Below are 22731 nucleotides of genomic sequence, written 5' to 3' on the forward strand. Positions count from 1 at the left end.
TAGCCATTCCACTGGCCTGAGGTCTGAGGATGCAAGTCTGAGGACTCCAAGCACATGGAAGCAGCCCAATGGGAAGCTGTCAAATGTTGGTTCCAATTAGTCAGAGGTTAGCAAGAGGTTTAGTTTCATTCTTGCCTTGAGGCAGGATGCTAAAACTCATGTAATGCAAATGAAAAAATAATGAAAGCAATTTATATATATAGGGCTTCCATATAAAATGGGTTGAGCCTGGAGTTGATCCCAAGTTTTCTTATTGCTGTCTAATCCCCTTGTACCTAGACATTGCCTTCGAAGCACACACAATGTGGGTACTTGGGGGTGCGAGATATGGAGAAAACAAAGCCTCAAATCATTCCACAGTTGTGTGATAGCAGGAATTTTCTGATATATATTTTTTCCTTTTTGATAAACTCTAAGTGGAAGGACCTTACGGTGCTTTGATTTTACCTCTGGAAAGTTGAAATTTTCTGGATATTATTTTGGTGTAGATATTACACATGTGTGTTTCCTTCCCAAGCTTTTCCAGAAATCACTGATGGAAAAACCAGACAGCTGAGAAATTGTCCCTCGGCCTGCTCTTGGCAGAGCCTACCCACTCTCACGACTTCCCCAAACCCCTGTGACCTCTGCCCAAGATGGGGAACTTGAACTGGAATCCAGGGCCTCATCTCACCTTCAGGTTGTAAAAGAACGGGAGAGTTTTATGTCCTCTTGAGTGAGACCCCAAGGCACAGAGGATGAGGCAGTTCCAAGTTCAAATACAAAGCTTTTAAAGTCATGTGACTTGCAGGATACGAGCTAAATGAACTAGCTGTGACCAGGAAGTTTCCAAACTCTCAAACTTGTCATGTTAGAAATACCTGATGGAGGAGTTGATTAGAAGACTATGGTGTTGCCCAGGCCTACCCCACAGACATTCTGAGTTCACAGATCTGAGGTGAAACCCTGGGCATTGGGATCTTAGGGGATTCTAACGTGAGACCCAAGTCAAGAAGCACTGGAAAGTAAACACTTTTTTTTTTTTTTTTGTAAAGTAAAAATATATGTTTGTTATCCCTCCTTGTCCACACTAAATTTCCAGGATTTCTAGGAACATCAAACTTCATTTTAGAAATGCAGTTTGTTTAAAAAGAAAACAAACTGCCTTCATATTTAGAAAGAACTGCAAATCTTTTTGGAGGGCAGATTCAAACAGGTCATAATTCACCCTGCTGTCTTAGTGTGACCCTGGAGAACTTGCAGGTGGAACGAGTCATGAAGTGGTGACTGCTAACAAAGTGTCCCCCAATTTTTCCTCTTCCCTTTGTCTCTCTCTGTTAACTAGTGACATTAATTACTAGGCAGAAGCTTCTGTTATCATATTATTTACTATTTCTTTAGAATGGAGTTTTATATTCTTGGTCTTAGTTTTGGATAAGTGAAAGATTACATAAAACCCGAGTTTCTGTCCCCACTTTTCCTCTTCCATGCTGTATGGTCAGTGAGTAGTTTCCCTAAATCTCTAGTCTTTGATATCTTTGCCTGAAAATGGGGACAATAACAATTATCTCATTTGGTTGTTATGAAGATTAAACCAGATTATGAATAAAGAGTGTTTAACACTGAGTAAGGAGCGTTGCATTTAATGAAGTATCAAGAAGTAGCAGCTATTATTACTCTTTATTAGTTCTTAGTTTTCCCACTGCAGTAAGTCAACATACAGCAGACAGATGCCCAACAATCTTACTTTTTCCTAGTCCTCCTCCTGGCCTGAGTTCTCTTTAAGAAACTTGAAACAATATCTCTCCATGCGCACCAACCCTGATCCCAAACCTATGCAATTTTTTGCCGTTTTCTTACATGGCTCTTGGTTTCTTCTGAAAGTCAGTGTCGCTTAATAGAAAATCTTTCACTTAATTGACCTTGTTTTCCTCTAAAACCCAATATTGGTTTGCATGGAGTGAGTTTTTCTATTCCATATCACCAGCTTTGGGAACCCATATCACTGGGACCTGCCTACTGAATCACATATGCCCTCCTTTTCATTTCAAGTAATTTTATACAACAGTCAGCAGATAAAACTGATTCCTTGCCTTCAAGAATGGCTTTCCTTTTTCAGCTTTCAGATATATTGTCTTGCTCGACCCCCCCACCCCCCAGCCACATCCTATTCCTTCCCCCAAACCAACTTCTTTAGTAAGATTTGCCACATAAGGCCGCCCAAATTATACTTTTTATTTTGGAGGGTAAAGTCTACACTTAGGCTAGGATGTAAGTAGTGCTTCCTGGAAGTTTGCTGTGCACTGTTTTGTAACCATAGCCTTTAGTATGCCCCCCAGCCTCATTATTATAGATTTATCAAGAGATACTGTTTTCCAAAGTGGTTGTACCATTTGCCATAATCACCAGCACTGATGCATGTGAGTTTCCCTTCCTGCAGGTTCTCACCAACACTTGGAATGGCCAGTTTCTGCGATTTTAGCCCTTCTAATAGGTGTGTAGTGGTATCTCACAGTGGTTTTAACTCACATTTCCCTAATAGCTAGTGATGTTAAACATCTTTTCACGTGCTTATTTGCTACTCTTAATTTTTGGTGAAGGGTCTGTTCCCGTCTTTTTCCCACTCTTTAAATTGGGTTGTTTGTTTTCTTAATTTTGAGTTTTGAGACAGACATGCATAGATGTTTATACCTTCTGTGTACATATACATTTTACGCATACACACACACACACACACGCATTTGAGTTTTTATATCTTCTTGCCAACTTGTAAATTCCCTCCAGCAAGAGAGTTCCTTAAGAACAGAAAACGCATTATAATATGTAAATTCATGGCATCCAGTTGAGATTTAAGGGCTTGATGGATTCTTCCTAAGCATTTCATGGTGGTGAGGACCATTCCGCATGTCTCTCTCACGCATTTGGAGGCCATGCTACACAGTCAAACACTTTTGAACATTAAGACTGAAGATTAGTCTAATCCAATTTAAAAAACTCTGTACGCATAGCATGTTATACCAATTGCAGCAGAAGTACTTTTAATTTTTAGAGAATGAAAATTTGGTAGTTTCCCCCAAGTGGTTAAATTAGGAAGCATTTGCTTCTAAATTATTAGCAATCTACTTGGAGTCCTAGTTTAATATTTCCAGTAGACTGTCTTTGTAGATAATTTTAAGTAATAAATAAACAATTTTACAGGAACTAGTGTCTGTTTACCAAATGTAGAATGTGCTACTTGGTTGTATTGCCAAAGGGTAGAATCATGGTTTCTGAAAATAACTTTAAGAAGTTCAGACCATTGGCAACCCAAACTGAACTCTCTTACAGAGCATAAAGTCGTTTGGGATAAATGCCATTTGAAAAGTGAGTAAGAATAGTGTATTAAACTGGGTGTAACAGCTCTGCCTTCTTCTCCAATTGACTCAGTCATGTACAGGTTGGTAGCAGCAATCTCCATAAGCTGTGAGAAAAAATTATTCTATTAGATCAATGATGCCCCATGCCACATTGTGGCATACAACACCGGTCCTTATAATTTGAGTTTGATTTCATTTTTAGGCATAATGAACAATTTCCAGTCGGACATTGTCACCTTGATGGATTTCCTGGTTCTTCCTCACTCTTCTGGTGTGCTGTCGGCTAACCAAACCCAGAATTTCCACTCACTGAACCACCCAAGGGGATGCCAGTTTTGTTTTATCCTCTGACTCTGATGTCTTATAACCAGAAATCTTTCTGGTTGCAAGTTTAGGTCTTTTTTTTAAATCTCATTCTCAGAGTCCAGCTATTTCATTCTGCCTGCACAGCATAGCATCATGTAGGGACTTGCTAATTTGCCAGCTACATGATTGAATACTCAACCTACTTTATGAAAAGGAATTAGTTTGTCGAAACTTTCTTATTTTCATAATATTATTTATATATGAAGCTATAGGCTTGCTTTCTATTATTTGGAGGCTGAATTAAACTAGAATCTTAAAATAATCACCACCATCCCATGAAAATTCATAAAGTGTTTGTAAGTCCCAGACACTTTTCACATGTTATCGCTAATCTTGACAATAATTTCATAAGATAGATCATAAGCCACTGATTTTTCAGATGAGAAAAATAAATTACTTGCCCCAGATTATACAGACAACAAGTGGCAAAGTTTATTATTTTTATTACCAGTAGCAGCAGTCTTTTTTTTGGGGGGGTTGTTAAAGTTTTGTCCTAGAATTTGGAAAAAATAATGGTGAAAGCACTGCTATCATTATTAATACGTTTTGAAAAAAGTTTATCATACACTGGAGAAGATGGTTGTAACTGAAATCATTTGCATGATTTCAAAGACATGAAATGGAAATTAAGGGCTTTAAGGCTCCTGAAAACCTCTACAAATCTCAAAGAATCAAGCATTTTGACATCTATTATCACCAATTTTTCCACTTGGTAAAGAAAGAAAAGGTTTGCTTATTTACATACACAGGTATACAAAGTTTGTTATTTTGGATCTTTTATTTGGGGGGTTGAAAATAAAATTCTTTTATGTTTTAAAATTAATTTTTAAAAAATTTGCTATTTTGCACATTTCACAAGTGTATGTTATTTCAGGTAGAGGTCTTGGAAAATGGCCACTTAGAACATTTATCATTCACTTTAGATACAAATAAAGAGGGCAGATTTTTAAAGCAGAAGGTAACCTTCTAGTGAAGTATATTCAGAAGTTGGGAACAAAGCTGTTATAAGGTGGATGTTGTTTGCAGGAGCTGGCAAGGTCAGATTCGTTAGAAACTGATAACTTACAAAACTTATCATATATTTCTTATATGAAGAAATGAAGGGAATTAATATCATGTTATTGAGTTGTGATTGAAGTTTATGAACTGAGTATATAAGTGTTACTAAATTCAAGACGGGCACAGTTTTGGGGAAGCTTTATTCAACTCTTTGATGTACATTAACCCTTCAAGTTATGCCCTCCTCCACCATCCCCAGCCCCCTACCCCCGAAATCAGTGCTATGGCTCCATATAAGGGCACTTCTGAGAGATGCATTTAGAAATCCTTATGTCCTCATGACATACTATAACTCCTCTTCACAATACTTACACAATACTAAAGTTATTCAGTTATTTGAGATCAGTCAACCAAGGATCAGCTTTCTCACTGGACTTCGAGCTTCTTGATGGCCTGAACCACATTTATTTTGCTTATCATTGTATCTGCCTGACATGGTTTCTGGCACATCACCTCTGCTCATTCACATACTACTTGTTAAATAACTGTTAAATGAGGGGCAAATCCCTTTTCTCCTGGGACTATAGTTTGAGAAGGAGGCTAGCCGACAGGACACCTCTATAACTCTCGGCCTCCCAAAAGGGGATGAGGACATGCTGGTGGCTTGTGTGCCCCCAAGCAGCTCCACATCCCTTTCAATTCTTGCCAGCAAGTGGAAGGAGGGTGGGTTAGAGCATCAGGAATATCCATATTGTGGTCAGAGTGAAGAAAAGTGACTTTCAGTCCCTTGGAGAAAAGGGGAACTTTCTCATCTGTGTGGGGGTCAATGTCCCAGGCCCAGGGTGTTCAGTACCCTTTTTAGGAGAGACAGGACTCCCCTCATAAAGTCCTGTGGGGCCACCTCTCTTCTGCTGTCCTCCTGTCCAGCTAAGGTCAGTGCTGGGCAAGCTGTTAAGGATCCCCCTTTTCACTTCCTTTAAAAGAGAGGAAACAGGAGCTCCTGTTATGGCTCAGTGGTTAAGACTAGTATCCACGAGGACGTGGGTTCGATACCTGGCCTTGCTTAGTGGGTTAAGGATCTGGCATTGACATGAGCTGTGGTGTAGGTCGCAGACACAGCTTGGATCCCGTGTTGCTGTTGCTGTGGCCAGCAGCTGCAGCTCTGATTCGACCCCTGGCCTGGGAACTTCTATGTGCTGTGGATGCAGCCCTAAAAAAAAAAAAGGAGACAGAGTTCTAGGTTGAGCATAGAAATCAGTATGGAAGTGGACTCTACATATGGACTTTTTGTAGCCATATTGGTGAAATATTGAGCGCATATATTGAGGGACAGTGGTTGGCAACAAGAATTCAACTTGAATAGATTTCAGCCTAATTAAAGAAGGATATGAGAAAATAAGCCTTTGCTTTCAATATAGAAAACTTTGTGTTGTAGAGAGACACTGTTTATGTTGGTTTGTATTTCTATTTTAAAAGACATGATTAATTCTTAGAATAATGAACAAAATAATGAAACAAACGTAAAATAAACCACACGAGCTATAGAAAAACCCTGTTTTTTTTCTCCTAAATACATAGGCATTGGAGTTCCCCTTGTGGCTCAGTGGGTTAAGAATCCAACTAGTATCTGTGAGAATGTGGGTTTGATCCCCGGCCTCGTTCAGTGGGTTAAATATCCAGTATTGCCACAAGCTGCAGCGTAGGTCAAAGATGCTGCTCGGATCCAGTGTTGCTGTGGCTGTGGGGTAGGTCTGAACTGCAGCTCTGATTTGACCACTAGCCCGGAAACTTCCATATGCCACAGGTGTGGCCCTAAAGAGGATAAGAAAAAAAGAAAATAAAAATACATAGGTAGGTAAAAGCTTTAGTCACAATGAAGTTGTAGCAGCAGTAAAGGCATACATTATAACTTGATATGTGATTTCTCTTTTAAGTGATCTCATTATTAAAAGGCCTTTGGGATGACATGACAAAGAAAAGAGGAGCTCTACAAGAACAGAGAAAGCAATGAATTCCTTCTTTGGAGCATACTCTGCCTCCAGATTGCTGAAGTCTGAATCTGGGACGAGTGAATGGAACCTGGCTTATTCCATTTGCCAGGGAGCTGCACAGAAAGCTGACCCCAGAGGCTTGTAGTTCTGAAGAAAGGACTTCTGGACTCTAACAGCTCCCTCATGATACTTTTGTTGTGGAGTTTCTCCCTCTATCCCTTTATCCAGGTTGTCATTTTTACTCTCCCTAGACCCAATTGATGAGTTCAATGATTTCTCCGCAATAATCCTCGGGTTCTGGTTCTGATCAGCAAACTAGATGCTTGTTTCATTTTTGAGACATTCCCTTGATTGGTTCCTGGTTCCCAGTCTCCATATTTTGCATTTTTTCCTAAAAGAACAGCATTTGCCATATGCCATATCAATCCTATAATTGATCCAAGTCCTTTTATATTTGATTATACTGCTGAAAGCTATGATAGTGTCTTTTGCTCTCTTAAAAAAATTGTCTGTTTTCCTCAGGTGTCTGTCTGTATTCCAGTGCAGCTAAGATCCTTGAATTTGTGATGCCCACAATGGGCACACTATCTGAACGAATAGATACTCATTTACATCCATGAGTTCTCCTTTGAAAATTCATGGCCAACATGCAATATTTACAAATTCTAATTTCCCTAAGGAGAGGATTTATAAACCCAGTAAGTTGACAGTTTCACCCTTCTATGTGTACTTCTTTGTAATTCTCTTTGGGTGTAAGTTTCCCCCCAAATAAGCCATTACCATAAAAAATGTTTAATTAAGTGAAATTAATTGATACAGTATTGCTTTTTGATACTTAGAGTAGGAAGAAGACCTACTGATAGAAATTGATGTAGAATCAGAATTTCAGAAGGAGAAAGAATTTTTGAGCATCTGGTCATGCATTCTTCATTTTTCAAAGAATTGAAGTATTTTGTTAGTGCTCACCCTATGGGCTAGGAATGAAAAATAGACTTGTCCAAATTTATATAGTTATTAGCATCTGAGTTGAAAATGGACCAAACTCTCCAGACTCAGTCATCATGCTCCTTCACCAGCTGAACACATACATTAATTTATTAGGTAAACATGCTGTCCTTCTGTATAAGCAGACACATGGAGATGGAGATGAGTATAGGTGAGTGTTTGAGTAGTTGCACAAGAGGGTAAATAATTATATTTCTTCCATCTGCTTTTTACAAATAAATAAATTTTTGAACTCACTTAAGGAGGTTGTCTTGACTATAGGAAAATTAGATGATTTAAGATGATGTAACATTATCTAAGCTTGTGTAAAATCCATCTAGGTTCAAATCTATCCTCAAGTTGAAATGCTGTTAGTTTTCCTGAAAAGTATACTGATGTTCAAGAAACTTTCTAATAATTCCTTTTCTGGTACAGATTAAAAAAGCAGCAGAGTGAACTTATACTGATTATTTGATTAATAAGAGCCACTTTTCTAACATGGTCATCTTTTGCTTCATCAAAAGAAATAATATTACAAGTGAGGAAAATGGTAGTCCAAGGGAGACATGACTCTTGAGATGACACTCAACAGTCTTCCAGGTTCAAGTTTATTTGTTTGTTTGTTTATTTGTTTATTTATTTATTTATTGCTTTTTTTTTAGGGCCACACTGTGGCATATGGAGGTTCCCAGGCTAGGGGTTGAATCTGAGCTGCAGCTGCCAGCCTATACCATAGCCACAGCAACGTGGAATCTGAGCCACGTCTGTGACCTATGCCACAGCTCGTGGAAACGCTGGATCCTTAACCCACTGAGTGAGACCAGGGATCAAGCCTGAGTCCTCAAGGATACTTGTCAGGTTTGTTACTGCTAAGCCACAATGGGAACTCCCCAGCTACAAGTTTAAGTAACCCTATCACTACTTATCTAAGCATCATCTGAATTCCACCTACATTGAGACTTCAAAACTTCTTGGAAATCTCCTCCTCCATTCTTAGTTTTTCTTTTAGTCCTCTTTCTTCAGTCCTCATGATTGGCAGCTGTGAGGGGCAAAAATACCAGGCCTTCACCTTTGTCCAAGTTCAAGTGAACACAAGATCCCATGAATGAGAGTGGACATGAGAGGTTTGCAGCATCCAGAACCAAATCAGCTAAGCTTTCCAAGTAATTCTTTGGATTGATTTTGTGTGTATAAGTGCACGGTTTTTTTTTTTTTAATTTTTTTAAAAAGCAAATGTAAAATAATAAAACTAGGTTTTAGGGCATTAAGTAGATAAATTGGGGAAAATTTTTTAACCCAGAATAATTATGCTTCATTTAGATCTCATGAGCTATTGCTATTTGACAAAGCAACTGCAGTTTTAAGAAATGGCCAAGTGGGAGCTATATATCCACTTTCCATGGTAGGAGTTGATTATAAATATTGACATATTGCTCAAAGCAACACATTAGCCAGCCCCTTCTTTGATGGAAAAAATACATACATAGAATCCTTTCAAAACCCCTATGGGATATGAGTGCTGGGGAGATGGGGGGCTGGAGGTGGGGTAGTGTAGGGTGCTGTATCTATATGTGTATGTTTAAGGGATGGGTTGCCAGGCCCCCAGAGAGGCCTTACTAAAGGCAGTCTGTGTTGTTGTAAGAACAATATGTTGAATATTCCTACATTCAAATTTGACAAATCTCAAATAAGTTCATGTTATAACAAGGCTTTAAAAATGTTTTAACATAATTTTTTTAAAAGATAAGTTGATTTAAAAACTATCTTAACTAGCACAGTTGCCAGACATATTATAGGGCATCTAGTTAAATTTGGAATTTCAGACAAATAGCCAATAAATGTTAAGCATAAGTTTATCCCAAATATTGCGTGGCACATACTTATACAAAAGATTTATTACTGTTTGGCTGAAATCCAGATTTAACTGGGCATTCTGAATTTTTATTTGCTAAACCTGGTAACCAAGTAATTAAGTAATAATTCAGTCAGTCATTCTTTCAGAATCATTTAGTACCTCATAGCTTGAATGTGCTCTTTCAAAATAAGGGAGCTGTCTCACAACACTTGAGAAAGTTCTGATCTGCTGCTGTGTCAATACCAAAAAGCTCATGTGCCTCATTTTTGCCTCTTTCTTGTTTTATTTCATTAAACAATTGCACTCCCAAACCCTCGCAGTTGCAAGCATTCGCTTTGAGGGAGGACTCCACGTTTTAAGCTCTCTCCTTTTTCTTGGAGACAAAAGCTTTGAAAAATTAGGACCATGTTTGAGTCGCAGATTCATAAAGTATGCTCTCCAGCAAAATGCGATGTATTGTTTCAAGCTGATTTTTCCCCCCTTTTCCTTGGGAGAAAAGTACAGCATCTTAAACTAAAGCACACTTCAGTGGTCCCCCTGCTTGCTTGGTGCCAGCAGCCACAACACAGGGCTTTCATCTGGGCTTCAAAGTGCGGCGGTGGAGGGAGTTTGGGGGATGGGAGTGGGGAAGAAAGGGAGGGCAAGTTGAATGCAAAGAGGGAAACAAACAAACAAAAAAGAAAAATGGGATGGGTGGGGAGAGGGAGAAGCCTCCTATCTTTCAAATATCACATCCCCCGTGGCCGGGCTGGGAGATGCAGAGCCCTCACAGTTTTCCCCTGTTGTGTATTTTTTGTTACTGCCACTTCCCATGCTGAGAAGATTCTTGTCATCCCTCACATATTTTATCCACAGAAAAGGCTGCCCTGCCCTGGGCTTGGTGATTGAGGCTGTGCTCCTGGTGTGCCACTCTATCAGTGGTTCCCAAGGCTGTCTAGCCTGGGAAAAGCTGCATGGACACGTTCCAAAATCAGCATTACATGCATCATTGTTCTTACTCTCCCTGATTAGAGCGCACACAATGAAAACAACAGCAACAGCCTCGTTTTCTAGCCCTCCTCCCAGCACAGGGCAGTTCTTAGTCTGTTTTTCTTTCTCTGGGTCTTCCTACAAGTTAACTGCTTCAGTGCTGGGGGAGCCCCAGACCTCACAGCAACTGCCCCACCACCTCCTTTGTGCTTCTGGGAGGTCACTCACAGCTCTGGGGCAGTGGGGGAGAGGGCAGGCTTGTCCTTCTCCTGGAAATCTGGGCAGAGTAACTAACTAACAGGCAAAAAGTCAAAAGCTGTGTGTGGTGCCCCAGGTTGACTGGCTATGGGCTCCTATTGCAGGATGGCCCTTCGCAGCCTCGGATTGGCTGGGAGCTCATTTCTCAATGTGGGGACAGATGTAGAGAGGTGAGTAGGGATCCTGGTGTTTTAATTCTTAAAACCACAAAAATCTATCTGCATTAAATCTGTTGGGTCGCAATTATCCATAGGAAATGATTCTCAACCTTTTTTGGAACTTTTGAATAAAATCTTTGTAAACATTTGCAAGTATGTGGGGATATTGGGAGAAGGTGGCCATTTTTACTTCAAAAACTATAGGGTGGGGCAAATCCAAGTCCTTTTACAATAAATATTAAAATAAAAGATGTTACCTTTCCCCAAATCTGAATAAAAAAGAAAGAAAGAAAAAAATTCCAACACACAACTCATGACATTTAAAATAATGGAGGATATATGACATTCCAGTGAAAAATCTGGATGTGCCTCTGGATTATATTGTAACATAACTGATTTTTTATTTAAGGGTATGGGCGGCTGATGGGTGCTCAGGACTACGTTGAGCGTGTGTCAGTACATTCAAAGCAATAACTCAAACTCTTCCTCAGCTGCACAAATGTCATGGGTCTGGAGAACTCGCCCACATGCTCAGAGTCACAGCTCTAATGGAGAAGGTCTTTAATGCAGATGTGGAGACAGACATGATCTGCCGTGTTTCTGGTGTCTGTCCTGAGACCAAATATGACATGCATTTATGGTCTGGATGGAGGATTGGTCATGAATTTGCCTTCAGCCCAGTCAGAAAGATGAAAGGCTGAGGTTCCTCTTTGAGTCACTATCCTTGACTTTTAAGGACTTTTAGGAGATGAAGCTGATAGCAAATAACCCTAAGCTTTGTTAGTTCTTAGAAACACAGTACTTCACTGCTTCTGTGCCAAGGACTGACTCTTCCTGGTTGAGACTGGATATTACTCTCCTGCTGCTTTATTTATTTACCTCTTTTGGCTGTACCACGGCATGCATAAGTTCCACTTTCAAGGGTTGAACCTGTGCCACAGCAGTGACAATACTGGATCCTTAACCTGCTGAGTCACCAGGGAACTCCTGCCACTTTAATAAAGATTCATATGGGGAGTTCCTGTTGTGGCTCAATGGGTTAAGTACCTGACTGCCATCTATGATGATGTGGGTTTGATCCCTGGCCTCGCTCAGTGGGTTAGGGATCCAGTGTTGCTGCAAGCTGTAGTGTAGGTTGCAGATACGGCTTGGATTTGGCATTGTTGTGGATGTGGTATAGGCTGGCAGCTACAGCTCTAATTCAACCCCTAGCCTGGGAACTTCCATATGCCACAGACATGCCCCCCCCCCCAAAAAGATCCGTAAGCTTGCTAGTAGGAAACCCCCATTGTCTGTTGATCTGTACAAGTGGAGAGCCTTTCTTCCTCTTCCTCCTTCCCAACCACCCCCTCACTCCACTTTTTCCACACAGGCTAGAAGCATGGTACAGTTGTAATTAAAATTATGACATTAGCTGATTTTTGATAAATGGCATTTTTGACCATATACCACATTATTTCAAGAAGTTGATTCCTATTCTTCTGCTTGTTGCTCAGCTATTTGTCTCCCTGCAACTACCTACATGAGCTTTACAGTGCTTCAGGAAAAAAAAAAAAAAGACAAAAACAAACACTCCAAACCAAAAACAACAAAAACTGAATTGTGTCACTTGCCTGAGGCATGATTTTTCTTACCAACCATAAAAATCCCACAATAAGAATTGAGATAGTAAAATATAGGATGGTGCGTGAGGTAAGAGGAGACCCAGCTTGTTTAAGAGAAGCTGAGTTGGTTCTGGTTTCCAAGGCTGTAAATATCCCTTTTTTCAAAGAAAGCTTATTTTTTCAGACTCGGGAGACAGCTCAGGAGGAGATGCAACAGCATATCATTTTATAGGCTCTTTTTTTCTACTCCCCAAATCTCTGAATATAAATATTTGTTGGAATGAATTAGACTGTTTACATTACGCATTATATCACTAATATTTCTTTCCTGGAAGTAGAACTACTTGCTGGCACTTGCACTAATAGCTCACATCCATTTTTCTTGAGCACACACATAAGCAATTTCAGTGCAGAGATCGTTCTCATCTATAACCTCAATTTATCCTGAATGCGTCTCAGCAGACATGAGCTGTTAGAGTTACCAATGGGGCGGAATGCAGGCAACAGTGCAGGATTTAGAGTCGGAAGTCTCTGATTTGACTTTTACTCTATCACTGGGTAACTTTGGGACAATCAACACTCTTCTCATGATTCCCACCTCCCAGAACTGGTGTGAGGGTTGTATGAGATAATGGATAAAAATGCCTTATAAAGTATACTCAAATATTAGTTGCTAAAATCTTTTCGTTGTGTGAAAACTGTGAAAATGAGATTTACTGTTGAACCAAATTGGTTTATAGTATGTAAAATTTATAGTCTTATTTTTTTAAATGCAGCTTTGCATTAGGCATTATTTTTGAGGCTATTTAAGCTTACACACACACACACACACACACACACACACCCCATTTAAACCTTAATAGTATCCTTTTCCTAAGGCTGCCTAGTTTCCTAGGGCTGTTTTAAGTGACTACAAACAGGTAGCTTAAAACAACAGAAATTTATGCTCTCATAGTTGTTAAGGCTAAAAGTCTAAAGTCAAGGTGTTGTCAAGGCATGCTCCCTCTGGGATTCTTGGTGGAATCTTCCTTGCTTCTTCCTAGCTTCTGGTGGTGGCCGTGATCCTTGGCCTTCATTGGCTTGCAGCTGAGTAACTCCTATCTCTGCTTCCATCTTCACGTGTTGTTCTCCTGTGTCGCTGTGTCTTCACATGACTATCTCTTCCTATAGGGACACCAATCCTGCTGGATTAAGGCCCACTCTATTGATGTTATCATGATTCCATCTGCAAAGATGCAATTTCCAAATAAGGTCACATTCATAGTGACCAGGGGTTAAGACTTTTTCAGTATCTCTTTTAGGGGTACCTAGTTCAACCCATAATAATTCCTCAGAAAATAATCTGCTTTCTCACTGGCTGGGGACCTGGCTGCCAGGCTGAAATTTCCCATTAATTTGTTAACTAAGTTATAGGTAAATGAAGGAGTTGGAATAGACCTCTTTGGATAGTTTTCAATTTTAATTTCTAAAATCCTATCATTTTAGTATTCTTCCACTAATACTTCTTTCCAACCATGATGGTACTTGTTACACACCAAGTCCAGCCATAGAAGGAATGCAGTTTCTCTGAGCCCATCCAGCAGAATTTTCCTTTCTTCGGTGTCATCACAGTGAACATCTCACTCCAATCCCTCACTTTCTCATGCCTGGACTGTTGCAATAGTCTCTCAGCTGCCTTGAATCTCTTCCTCCTACCTATCTGGGGCTGCCAGAATGAGCTTTTAGAAACAAACCTTGTCACATCACACCCTGCATGACACCCTTTAAAGGCTCCCATGTGTGCTGTATGGGTTACAATGCCAAGCATGACACTCAGGGCTCTGTAAATAGTAACTGCTCACCCAGATGCATTTGTTCAAGAATTAACCTCAATAAATCTAATCTACACATTTTTCTCCCACTGCATTTTGCACTTCATATTTTGGTGCATTATATTCCCTCTGTTAGGCCTTTCCCCTCTCTTTTCTGCCTAGAGAGTTTTTATTTATCCTACAAATTCCAGTTCAAATTTTGGGGAAGCCATTCCTCACTACCAGGAGTAATCAGAGGTAACTTCTTTTTTCTGTTTCACGATGTAGTTCATATTTATTTCCTTTTTTGCACCTATTGTTGAATTAATGTGTGTATGTGTTCCTGCTAGGTAGGATGTTGCTTACCAGTTAGGGTGATGTTTTTGTCTTTGGATCAGGGCATGTGCCTTCTTAATTTCCAGGTGTCAAACACATATTTGGTACACAAAAATGTTTTATCTTCACTTTTATTTTTTTGCTTTTAGGGCCACACCTGCAGCATATGGAAGTTCCCAGGTTAGGGGTCAAATCAGAGCTGCAGCTGCCAGCCTATGCCACAGCCCAGCAACATGGGATCTGAGCTGCATCTGTGACTTACAATGCCAGATCCTTAACCCACTAAGCCAGACCAGGGATCAAACCCACAGCTTTATAGATACAAGTCAGGTTCATAACTCAATGAGCCGCAAAGGGAACTCCCCAAAAATGTTTTATTAATTGAATTAAATAACCAGTTCTTGACAAAGAACTGAAACCAGCAGTCAGGGTCAAATAGCTTTTTTTTTTTTTTATGTGGGTTGCTTTTGAATTAATGAAACAGTAGGACGTGCTTTGGCACAGCTGTCTGGCATACCTAGGTTAAGTTCTAGTGCAAACAGCTGTGTTGCTATAACTTGCTGTAAAACACCCACTTCACACAGGGCTGATGTGCTAGGGGGCCCATGGAAGGGAGCCAGGCCCAGGGCTGGCAGTTACCTGAAAAACAGTTGGGTTAAGTTTCTATTGCCATGGCAGTTAGACAGTTTCTTGAAATTATTCCCTTCCACTGGCAGCCTTGCCTCATAGGATAAATTCTACTAGGGCTAGATTCCCACACAGGCACTTTTGCTGGCCACCTTAAATGTTTCACTGCTGAGGACTGCCCCCAGGTTGCCTGGCAGCTGACTTGCAAATAGACTAAGCCCATGTTACAGGACTGCAAGTTGTAAATTATCAAGTGCATTGATAGACACAGTCACCAATTAGAAGAAGAGAACCCCAGGAGTTTCCTGGTGGCTCAGTGGGCTGAGGATCCAGCATTGTCACCTCTGCGGCTCAGCTTGCTGTGGTATTGCAGGTTTGGTCCCTGGCCCGGGCACTTCCACATGCCATGGGTGCAGCCAAATAAATAGCTAAATAAAAGGGTTAAGAGAATCAGCACACTTGAGGACCTGTTTCTAAAAATTTTCTGTATGAAAATGTAATACTACAGGAAGGAACATCACCTAAACACAGGCCTCAAATTGCTTGTCAGGGAGTGTCTGTCAGGTGGGCAGCATGGCTCTTTATATACTAATGGGTCCCCAGTGGTGTTTCACAACTAACAAAGCTGACAAGATACAACAGGCTTGTGGTACCTACAAATCATTTCCTTCCTGTTGCAAAATGCCAGTGCCGTCTGACTGCCTTGCATACACAGCAAACTGTTCCAGCGCTCCATCCTAGTAGGAAGCCTGCCTATCACAAAGGCCTAGGAGTCCATCCTATGAAATGTCAAAATATTGTAAATATTAGTGATGGGCCAACCTCAGAAGTGATGGAGGTTTAGTCTGGGAAGAGATCCAAGGTTTTGTGAGCTTATATAAACACTTTTGATCTTGAAAAATTGGTCAGCAAATCTTGCAAGAACAGGTTCCCTCTCAAGGCTTACAGTATTATTTTGGTTTGGTGTACCTTACATGGTATTTTTTGGAGAAATTTTGGTATTTATTCCTTTCTATATTTAGTATTCTGACCAAAACAAAATGCACCAAGATATATGTGTTTTATAAGAAAAACAGATTGATTTTTACTTAGCAAAAGAATAATTTTATCTCTCAAAATTGAGCAAGAAGCTATTCACCAATTCTTTTTTGTTTGTTTTGTTTTTGTTTTTTAGGGGTGCACCCATGGCATATGAAGTTCCCAGGCTAAGGGTTGCATCCGAGCTGTAGCCGCCAGACTGTACCATGGCCATAGCAACTCGGGATCTGAGCCCACGTCTGTAACCTACACCACAGCTCAGACCAATTTGGATCCTGACCCACAAAGCGAGGCCAGGGATTGAACCCACATCCTCATGGATACTAGTCGGATTCGTTTCCGCTGAGCCACAATGGAAACTCCCTTGCCAATTCTTATTAAAGTTAATTCCACATCTCTGGTAAATTGTAACACGCACATTATATTTAGGAAGAAAATAAATAACACTGAGCTTCTCATGGTGGATATGAACAGATGTGAGTTGATATTAAGGCTAAAACCACACATTGTTAGCATTTTTATATTGCATTTAATTCACACTTTTTGGACATATGTACATAATATCCTCTGTAACATTTAAATACAATATGTGTATGTAAAGAGCACATCCAGTCTAACACATCACTGAGAGTGCATTTCCCAATGCTCATTTGTAAGTAAACTGTAGAAATGTGGTTTTTATTTATTTTTTTGCTTCTATTTATTTATTTTTTAGAGCTGCACCTGTAGCATATGGAAATTCCTAGGCTAGGGGTCCAATCAGAGCTACAGCTGCTGGCCCACACCACAGACACAGCAACACAGGATCCGAGCCACATTTGCTACTTACTCTACAGGGGCAACACTGGACTCTAAACCCACTGAGTGAGGCCACGGTTCCAACCTGCATCCTCGTGGTTACTAGTCAGATTGGTTACCCCTGAGCCGGAACAGGAACTCCAGAAATGTGGTTATTAAAAGAAGAATCTACTAGAATTCAGTTTTGTATATAGTAAAATCTAGAGGAGGAAAAATACAGTGCAGAATCTCTCAATTGTGTTCTTTGGGATATAAATACATATAAATAGTGTTCTATGGCGTAGGATTTGGAACTGTAGTCTAAGCACAGTTCATTACCATAGGACTCTGCAGAACCTTTAAAATGCAGTTGTTGGGTTGAATTTTTCAAGTGGAAGATCATCCTGAGAGGCCAGGTATTCATGAACCAGATTTGGGAGCATGATCGTATGATGGAACGTGCATTATAATTTTTTTTTTAATTTATGGCTGCACTCACAGCATATGGAAGTTCCTGGGCTAGGGATCAAATTCAAGCCGCAGCTGCGACCTTACCACAGCAGTGGCAACACTAGATCCTTAACCCACGCACCACAGTGGGAACTCCATAATTAGGGTTTAAAAAGGTAGATTCATGGCCTGATTCTGCCATTCTCTTGAAGTGTGGCTTTGAGAAAGCTACCGAATCTAAAACAAATAGGTTAGATGAAATATTAAGTATTTTTTTTTTTTTAGCATTTTATGTTAGGTTTCTATACCAAGGCTGTATGCTGTTTTCTTACTCCTTAGAGGCCTAGCATAGTACCTTACACTGAGGAGGCTTTTGATACATGTTGATTAAGTTGAACATAGCCTTTTAATTTTTAGGAATTAAGTCATCCATCTTTTTACCAGCTGCATTGCTTTGAGCAAATCATTTATTCTCTCTGAACTTCATTTTCCTCACCTATAAAAGTTAGGCCTTTGACTATTAGATTTCAAGGTTTTTTTTTTTTTTTTTTAATTGTTAGCAATATTATTAACATTCCCAGTATCACATGACACCTTCTCAAATGAAACCTTACACAAAAGTCCAGTATGTAAAACAGGTCAAAAGTGGAGCTTCTCAGGAGTTGTCATTGTGGCTCAGCAGCTTATGAACTTGACTAGTATTCATGAGGATGTGGGTTTGATCCCTGGCCTCGCTCAGTGGGTTAAGGATCCAGCGTTGCCATGAGCTGCAGCATAGGTCACAAATGAGGCTTGGATCCCACACTGCTGTGGCTGTGGTGCAGGCTGGCAGCTGAAGCTCTAATTTGACCTCTAGCCTGGGAACTTCCAAGCCACAGGTGAGGCCCTAAAAAAAAAAGAGGTGGAGCTCCTCTGGTTGAGCATCTGGGGGCTCCACTAGCCATCTCTCCACCTTCCCCCATCTCAGTCTGCACTGACTTTTTTCCTTGCCCCTCTCTTCAGATATGTCTGAGGAACTCCTTTGGCTCCTCTGAGCAATACTGATATCAGTAATCTCTAAAACTTCTTTTAGGTCAAACATCTTAGATTTTTCTGGGAAAATATTAAATTCTTATTCCCCGGACTAATAAGCTTTGGAGGAAATAAATGTAATCATATCCCCTCTCGGCTTGAAAAAAACTTGACCCTTTTCATGAACCACGTCTGAAACAGATACAAAAAAAAATCTAGCATGTGCAAAAACTAGAAATGGCAGATCCAGTTTTGGCTTAATTTGAAAATCAAAAAGGATATTTTTATTTCATTAGGTATAAATGGTTAAAAACTCATAAGAGGAGTTCCCGTCATGGCTCAGCAGAAACAAATCTGACTAGCATCCATGAGGACGCAGGCTTGATCCCTGGCCTCAGTCAGTGGGTTAAGAATCTGGTGTTGCCGTGAGCTGTGGTGTAGGTTGTAAACACAACTTGGATCCAGCATTGCTGTGGCTGTGGTGTAGGCTGGCAGCTACAACTCTGATTGGACCCCTAGCCTGGGAACCTGCATATGCTGCAGGTGGGGTCCTAAAAAAATTTTTTTATTTGTAAGAATTTCCATCCTTGGAGTAACCTTTATGCCAAAATTGAAAAAAAAATTGTACTTTATCATGGTTTGATAGTCCCTTATCACTATAATTCATATAACCAAGACCAGAAATATATAGATTTATAAAGTTGAAAGTGGAAGTCAGTTTACTAGTTATCAATGCATGTAAGAATAGCTAAAAACCTAGTTTAGCATTCCATTAATATCTGGTAAAATGCTAGTGGAAAAAATCGCTTTCAGGGAAAAATAGCTGCTGAGGAATCATTAGAAAACATTCAGTGACATTTTTACAAGAGACCTTAGGGCTTTCTTTCTGATGCGTATTTTTTAAAAAGAAAAAATAAACAAGACTGTAGACTCTGGGTCTGAATCGGCCTCTTGGAAGAAGACAGCTCTGGGAGATTCAAGGGTGAGCATCCCTGATGCTGCAGTGGACAGCAGCCCTGCTTAAAACCCAGGGCCCTAGGCTCTGGCTCCACACTTTCAAGTTGTGGGAATCTTGTGTGTTTATGGAATCTCTGCTTTCCTCCCTCTAGATAGAGCAGCATTGAGGCAAGGCTGGTTCCGTCACTGAAGCAATTAATTTCATCCAGCTCAGTTTTCTCATCTGCAAATGACATCAAATTTATGTCAGGAGCTTGATTTAAAAAACAACTGGCCTAGCACTTTATAGATGATATTTTTATATGAAATTTTGCACCAGCTACACTTGGGGACTGGGCTCCAGCATTATTTTCAGGTCACTGTGGTATCCTAGGGAAATATTTTATTCTACAGGTTGTGATCCTGGAATCATGTTCAAAGCTTCGGGCAGGGGAACAGAGCAAATGCAAAGGATGCAGATGCCTCCAAAGTGAGGGACAGGCAAAAACAAAGCCCACCCAGGTCTGAGATTAAGAGGGAGAGACAAAGTGGTCAATTCAAGAAAAACAGACCATGCATTTCTAAATTATAATCTGGGTATGCAAAAAAATAAATACATAAATAAAAATCTTGAGATTATCTTCTGTGCTAAAAAGGCAATGTGTTAGAGTATGTGCTTTTTTTGCGTGCAGTATGTGGAATTTAGAATATAAGAAGGGAAGGTAAGAGTCTTTAAATAGTCTTCATGTCTTAGTGTGGGCACATTGCGACTATTTCTGGGCTTCACAACTTGAGAGAAATAAAACTTGGAGGGTCTTCAAAGGTGATTTAAAGGATGGAAAATAAATCTTTGGAAGAAAGGATTAAGGAATGGGCATGAATTTAAAGGAAAATGAAAGGAAAAGCCCTTTGAACATGAACGTATTTAAATAATTTTAAAGAACTCATTTAGCTTTTTGGTCCAGATTATTTCATGGAGAATTTCTATTCAATAGAAGATCACTAATGTGTTACAATATTTCCATAACCAAAGTGTGAGTAACCAAACACAGAAAATGAATTAAAGTTAGTTCCAGAGGTACTAACTATGGTTGTGTATTAGTTATTTGTGTAGAATGTGGAATTTGCAACCTTGTAGTTAAAGTATGTTTATACTACGGTATCTGTTTGATTGTTGGGTCTGCTCTTCTACAGGTATGTTATGTTCAGATACTCTGTCGGGTTAACTTCTCTATGTGTTAGTACTGATCTACAACAGACCAGTAGAAGAATAATTCAGAAATTTACTTTCCAAAAAATCTTTATGACATGTTGAGAAACAGCTCAGCTCTAAGAATTAGTTTGATGAAGCAAGTATCCAATAGAATTAAAATTAGTTTTATGCGGGAGTTCCCGTTGTGGTGCAGTGGTTAACGAACCCGACTAGGAACCATGAGGTTGCGGGTTCGATCCCTGCCCTTGCTCAGTGGGTTAACGATCCGGCGTTGCCGTGAGCTGTGGTGTAGGTTGCAGACGCGGCTCGGATCCCGCGTGGCTGTGGCTCTGGCGTAGGCCGGTGGCTACAGCTCCGATTCGACCCCTAGCCTGGGAACCTCCACATGCCGCGAGAGCGGCCCAAGAAAATGGCAAAAAGACAAAAAAAAAAAAAAAATTAGTTTTATGCAATACAGCCAAGATGGATGGAGGATGCTGTATGTATGTAAGGGTCTAAGAGTGAATCTTGGTTCCTGGCCCTTGGCCTTGGGCAAGGTGTTTAAAATTCTCTGTATCTTAGAATTATCATCTGTGTCATAAGAATCACCATATAAATCTGTGATGTTATTCTTGGCTAATGAAATAAAGCTTCTGATAGGATTGCTGCAAGAATTAAATGAGTTAATTCATGTAAAGTATTTCAGGATTGCCTTGCATTCAGTAAGCTCATAATAAATATTGGGTATTTTTGTTGTTGTTGTTATCATTTAAGAAGGAATCTAACACAATGCCCAGCACATAGTAGGAACTCAAAAGTATTAGTTAAATCTAAATCTAATAAACAGATTAAAAAGAAATAGAGGGGTTCCTCAACACAGAAATACAAGTATTAAAAGGAATGTTTTAGAAATAATGCTCATAGCATACTCTCACCTGCTGGGGGCTGTTATCATGGAGACTAATGCGCCCGTCCAGTCTGGTGCATAGCATGGAGGAATCCGAGTTCATTTGTTTTTGCTCATATAGGAACTATGAGCATTCCTAGTCATGGCTTGATAGATCACCTGAGGCCATTGGTCTCTGAGGATGGCAGAATGAACTTCCAGGGTGGGTTTCCCAAGAACTCCTTGCACATTAGCAACTGAGTGGATACTTTCCCAATACAAAAGGGCAACTAACATTTGGGCAGCCTGCCTCTCTGTCCAGCTGGATATAAACTGACCTTCTGAATCTAAATGTATTAAGTAGAAGGGACAGGAATAGTAGAAATACAAAAAGCCTGCCTCAAAAAAAAAAAAAAAGTATTTGAACTTAAAGACACTGAAAACATGAAAACTAGCAAACCTAAGAGATGACTCCAATAATTTCCCCAGTTCTGATTTGTCATTCAAGTAGATATTTTTGGATCTGCATTATGCATCAGACCAAACATCTATCTTATTTTGGAAGAAAAAAAAAAAGATTTAAAAAAGAAAGGATGGGACAGCAAATTCATGATCTTTCTGCAGAAATGCTAATCACTTGAATAACATTTGAGAAAGAGCAAGCCGAGATAATGAGAGATAATCAGCAACACAAAAAGTCAGCTCGAGAATTTGCTCCTTTAACCCTGTACCCAGAACTGGAGAGATTTCTCATTAAAAATTGTTTCCAAAGTGCCATTGCCATCCTTCCAGCAAGCCAGGGGAAGAGAGAACAAAAATTGTAGGTGGGGCCTGTGGGTTTCCAGTCTATAACAAAGTTTCTTTTGCCCTGCTTTAGGATTAACCTTCCCCAGTGCTGAGAGCAAGGCCTGTAATGTATTTTTAAGCTTCCTACTCCCACAACCATAATAAAAAGAACCACACCAAAATGTCAGGACAAACAGTAGATAACAGAAAGCACTCCCGTCAATCATTTGCATTTTGGTTGGCTTCCAAGTCTTGTCTAGGTCATATTATGACTCCTTTATTAGTGTTGAAGGTCACCAGGAGACAGGCAAGTGCATCCTATATCAGGAAGTGTAGTGAGCCTCAGGAGTGAGATATTTGGCTTTAGTAGGCATTGTGGCTGT

The 22731-nt window shown here is 40.0% G+C and overlaps 1 long non-coding RNA gene across 8 annotated transcripts in view; it reads left to right on the forward strand.

Annotated features, from left to right (window-relative positions):
- Positions 1-22731, forward strand: part of LOC110260189 (uncharacterized) — a 335979-nt gene that overhangs the window by 117119 nt on the left and 196129 nt on the right. For 3 of the 8 annotated variants that reach the window (XR_014839649.1, XR_014839670.1, XR_014839668.1), the window contains one exon: positions 6635-7932. The exons of the other annotated variants lie outside the window; for them this stretch is intronic. This is a non-coding gene — a long non-coding RNA (uncharacterized LOC110260189). Of the gene's footprint in view, positions 1-6634; positions 7933-22731 lie in introns of those variants that run through there. 8 annotated transcript variants of the gene reach the window in all.

This window comes from Sus scrofa, chromosome 1 (genome assembly GCF_054392235.1).
Source record: "Sus scrofa isolate SSC_HxYL_T2T_F1_AM1 chromosome 1, Sscrofa_HxYL_maternal_Yorkshire_Landrace_v2.0, whole genome shotgun sequence".
In the NCBI taxonomy this organism is placed as follows: domain Eukaryota; kingdom Metazoa; phylum Chordata; class Mammalia; order Artiodactyla; family Suidae; genus Sus; species Sus scrofa.